This window comes from Arvicanthis niloticus, chromosome Y, assembly GCF_011762505.2.
Source record: "Arvicanthis niloticus isolate mArvNil1 chromosome Y, mArvNil1.pat.X, whole genome shotgun sequence".
NCBI classification, from domain to species: domain Eukaryota; kingdom Metazoa; phylum Chordata; class Mammalia; order Rodentia; family Muridae; genus Arvicanthis; species Arvicanthis niloticus.
In genome coordinates this window covers 7,356,218-7,361,333 of record NC_133431.1, presented here as the reverse complement: position 1 = coordinate 7,361,333, position 5,116 = coordinate 7,356,218, and the positions used below count along the sequence as shown (strand labels likewise).

Here is a 5,116-nt window from a genome sequence, read left to right as displayed (position 1 = left end):
CTCTTGAATGTGTTCTATTATGTAGTCACAGATAAAAGTGAATTGTCAGTTTTTCCCCAGTGATTACATTAATGAGGATTCTCTCCACTGTGATTTCTTTGTGTATGTGTAAAGAACTATGACATGCAAAAGCTTTACCACATTGTTAATATTCCATTAGGTTTTTAATCATAAAAACTTAACTATTCATAGGCCTGTTCCCACCCCACTTCTAACATAAATTTTTAGAAATTTTAAACTTCAGTATCATCATAACTTTTGTTTTCCTGACCTAAAGTTCGATATCGATGGCGTAACACTAAAATCTGAACAGCATTTACCCTTTCTCTAACAAAAGTTCACCAGCCCAGATGAAGAAAAACCAATGTAAGAAAGACCCCTACAGATATCAGGGCCCCCAGTGTCATGGCCCCCATCAGTATTGTCTTTACTGACATCCAGTTTCCTTCCTGTAGACACCATGTCTTTTTCAGGGCCCTGTTCCCATACAGGGCTGTGAACTCCGTCCAGCCGCCATTGTTGTGGATCCAGTCAGCCAGGTGTATTTCTAGATAGGCCACCATCCAATCCTGTATCTGCCTCACCAATGGCTCTAAGTTTTTGTCGATACTCTCAGCACACAGGGCTGCCCAAAAGACAAAGAATGCCACAAGACGGCCCCAATTGGGGCCTCCTTGGAATAGTTCCTCGGAAACCTGGATGAAGCATTGTTGGGCTGAGCCTGGGGTCATGTGTAGTTGAGCAACCAGGTCAGAGAGGGTGTGCCAGAAGCGGGTCTCAAATTCATCTCCAGCTGCCAGTAGGGCTTGGTGTAGCAGGTCAGCGGTTGGGCCTTCTCCTGGGCCAGCTCCTCGGACATAACCCTTCTGCCTTAGCTTGTAGCCTACAAAGTCAGCCACTAGAGCCCGTGTATCTGGGGTTGAGGCTGGGGTCGTCATCAGGTGCATTCAGCTGGGTTCCAAGTTTCCAGCTCAGTGATGTCAGACTGCATTTCCTGCTTGAAACTGTTGCTCAGGCCTCTGGTCTCATTTGTTGAGCCACCTCGAACACTTTCATGCGGGCAAACAGGAATTTAGAAAGAACAATATTAGGACTGAGTGCCCTGAAGAAAAAAGAAAATAGACAAAAAAAAAAAAAAGAAAAACAAGAAAACAAACAAAAAAGAAAAAAGAAAAAAAGAAAGAAAAAAGGCAAAAAGAATAAAAAGAAAGAAAAAAGAAAAAAGAAAGAGAAAAAAGAAAAAATAGAAAAAAGAAAAAGAAAAAAGGAAAAAGAAAAAAGAGAAAAAAAGAAAAAGAAGTCTCTGTGTAGCCCTGGCTGGCTGAAAACTCACAGATATCTGCCTGTCTCTGCCTCCCGAGTGCTGGGATTATGGCGTGAACCACAGCCACCACCACCCAGCTAACAGCTCTTCTTTTTCTTGTAAGTTAATGAGCAGTGGGAATCTATAGGAAACTGTACAACAATTGTCTTGACTAGACTCCAGTGAGAAGTTGCTCCTTCTAGATTCCGTGATGGCATTGTTCTTGCCCCCAGATATGTCCGTTTGTTTTCTTCTCTCACACTGTAGGTTTTTCTCTTGGAGTAGTCAAAGTTTGTCTTTTGTCCGGCGTTCATTTTCTATTTGGAGTTGAAAGTTTTCTATCCGTTATTAAAACCTCAGACTGGACATATATCTCGGTGGCACAGCGCTTGAGTGCGGAGGCCCTGGATTTGGGTGGCACAACAAAGCCTGTGCCAGTTGGCTTCGTTTAGTGGCTCCTGGGTATTCCGGGAGTTACTGGTTAAATGGTCTAGTCTAATGCTTCAGTGTCAGTTTGGATCCAGTATTACTTAGCTGTGGGACTTAATATAATATAATTTCAACAGTTCAGTAGCTGGCTGGCATAATATTTAAAATACTATAGGCGCCATACCCTAAGTGCTCTCCTGTTTGCCACTTTGTGGTGACAATTTAATGCTTATTACAGTACTTTGAATGAGTTGTTTTTGTTTTATGTATGAGGAGTTTCTTGAAAAGTAGAATAAGCTATGGTGGTGGTTCATGCCTTTAATCATAGCAGCTGGGAGGCAGAGACGGGAATCTGTGAGTTCCAGGTCAGCCAGAGCTACATAGTCAAACTGTCTCAAGAAACAAACACAAAAAGTAAGGCAAGAGAGCAGGCAGGGTCATTTCTCTGCAGAAGATACTTTGAGAACTCTACTGACCATCCAGCTTGAAGTCCTGTCAGTAGATCACTGGCTGCCTGCTAAGTGGTGGATGTGGATGCTCTTATTGAAAAGAAATGAATGCAGCTAGTGCTGTATCAAGAGTTGAGACATGGCTCTTGGCAGCATGGCATGTTAAAGTGCCTCGGATGTGGCTGGAAGCTTGTGTTAACTGGATCCAAGAAGAAAATAATAATGCTAATTTGAGTCAGGCACAAATAAATAAACAGGTGTTAGAACAATGGCTTCTTACTGACCTGAGTGACTTGGAACATCCTCTCTTACCTGATGACATTTTAGAAATTCCAAAGGGAGAACTGAATGGATTTTATGCTCCACAGATCAATTCGTTGGTTGATGTAAGTCAACCTGCGTATTCCCAGATACAAAAGCTGAGAGGAAAGAATACAACTGATGATCTAGTTTCAGCTGAAACACAGAGTACTCCAAAACCATGGGAAGTAAGGCCTTCACGGATGCTAATGCTGCAGCTCACTGATGGGGTCACACAAATTCAGGGAATGGAATATCAGTCTATTCCAGCTCTCCATAGTGCTCTTCCTCCGGGTACAAAAATTTTAGTTCATGGACACATTTTGTTCCATCTTGGCATTCTCTTACTGAAACCAGAAAATGTGAAGGTGTTAGGAGGTGAGGTAGATGGTCTTTCAGAAGAATATGCCCAAGAAAAAGTACTTGCAAGATTAATTGGTGAACTTGATCCTACAGTTTCAGTCATTCCAAATCACTCCAATCACAGTGTACCCAGAGTTTCAGGGGGTTTAGATGCTGTTTTGGGGCCTTCGGATGAAGAACTCTTGGCAAGTCTTGATGAAAATGAAGAGCCTGCAGCAAATAATGATGTGACTATGGAAAGAAGCTGTTTCAGCACAGGCAGTTCCTCAAACACTATTTGGACAAATCAGTCTAGTTTTGAGCCAGGATGTAATATTTCTTCAAGGCCAAAGGAAAAACCACCAAACCAGCCTATGCATTTCACTGATGGAGAATTTGATGACTTCTCACTAGAAGAGGCCTTGCTTTTGGAAGAAACTGTCCAGAAAGAACAGATGGAAACAAAAGCATCACAGCCACTAACTTTGAAGGAAAACATAAACATACGTAAATGTGTGGAGATCTTTTCACATAAACCTTGTAGTCTAAACCACACGACTTTGATTCATAAACAAGAAAACAGCAATTTCGATGAAAAAATATCTGAACTAATGATTCATGAAGACAATTTTTTGACTGTTCATCTACTAGAGACAATCATAAGAGACTCTTAGCTCATGATCTTACAAATGAAAGTAAGATTTCAGAAGTAGATGATATAGCACAACAAACCATCAGCAGTTCAGATGAACATTGCTTAAGTAATAAAATATTAAACAGAAAGCTGGACATATCAGAAAAGAGTTCACAAATTTCTAAAGAAAATGGCTTCCCTTTCCAGGCTTGTTCTTCAAGATCATTTGAGAATAATACTTGTCTTTCTATTGGCATGGACTTACATTCTCCACCCTTTATCTATTTGTCTGTTCTAATGGCCAGAAAGCCAAAGGAAGTTACCACTGTGAAAGTTAAAGCATTTATTGTCACTTTAACTGGAAATCTCTCAAGTTCTGGTGGCTCTTGGTGTGTAACTGCAAAGGTTTCTGATGGTACTGCATATCTAGATGTAAATTTTATAGATTAAATACTTACCAGTATGATAGGGTATTCAGTACCAGAAATGAAACAATTAAGAAAGGACCCTCTTAAATATAAAAAATTCCTAGAAGGGTTACAAAAATGTCAGCGAGATCTGATAGATTTGTGTTGCCTAATGACTATTTCATTTAATCCTTCTTCATGTAAAGGCATGGTATTGGAATTTCAAGATGTTGGTATGGAACACCTTGAGGACCTAAAGAAACGGTTGAATAAATAATTTGCCACAATGCTATTGGAGCACACTTTAAAACAGGCAACTATTTGGAATCAAATTTGCTTATTCTCAATTTTGGAATTCTGTAAAAGAGCTTCAGAGCTTAAGAATGGCTGAGACTGCTCAGTGGTTGATGGACTTTCTGCCAAGTGTGGTGACCTCAGTTTGATCATCTCCTGGTCTCTTGAGGCAAAAGGAGAGACCCAGCTTCCAGAATCTATTGTTAGTCTACTACACAGGTAGCATGGGACACACACACACACACACACACACACACACACTGTAAATGATATTTTAAAAATAAAGATATTTCATCAAAAAAAGAAAAGAATAGAAAAAGAAAAAAGAAAGAAAATAGAAAAAATGAAAAAAGAAAAAAAGAAAAAAGAACAAAAAAAAGAAAAAAGAGAAAAAAGGAATAAGAAAAGAAAAAAGAAAAATAAAGAAAAGGATTGAGTGCCCCCCCCTGTCTCAGTGAGCAGTGGCAGCTCCCACACAGGATTTAACCAGTCCCGGGGGTGTTCTGAACCTGGAATGAGGCAAAGGGAGGGAGTACTGTCTAATCACTCCTGCCAGTCTTTAAGGCCAAGTCAGTCCAGGTCTCTGTTAGAGTTCTATTCATTTTCTCTACCTGTCCTAAAATCTGGGGCCTAAATGCACAATTTCTAATTCATCCCCAGCTGGGCAGCCAGTTCCTGTCTTACCTGGGCAACAAAGACGGGTCCATTATCGGGTCTATTACCTTATTAGGTATTGCATACTGGGGAAAGTTTTTTTCTAAGATATTAGAAATATAAAATCTAAAATTAAAAATAAAATATAAAATTTAAAATATTATTATACTTATACTTTATATTTACATTTTATTTTTATATTATTTTATATTTTACTTTTTTATTTTATATTTTATTCTTTATATTTTATATTTGATGTATTTTATATTTTATTGTATCTTATTTTTGTATTTTAAATTTAAGT

General features: G+C 39.1%; 2 pseudogenes across 1 annotated transcript; one reads left to right on the top strand and one right to left on the bottom strand.

Annotated features, from left to right (window-relative positions):
• Positions 1–338: 338 nt before the first annotated feature.
• On the bottom strand, positions 339–938 carry LOC143437279 (bcl-2-like protein 2 pseudogene; annotated as a pseudogene).
• A 361-nt stretch (positions 939–1,299) lies between these two features.
• Positions 1,300–4,431, top strand: LOC143437387 (recQ-mediated genome instability protein 1-like; annotated as a pseudogene). The gene is made up of 2 exons (XR_013106878.1): positions 1,300–1,422; positions 2,168–4,431. The product of XR_013106878.1 is annotated as a recQ-mediated genome instability protein 1-like (transcript).
• The last annotated feature ends 685 nt before the right edge of the window (positions 4,432–5,116 follow it).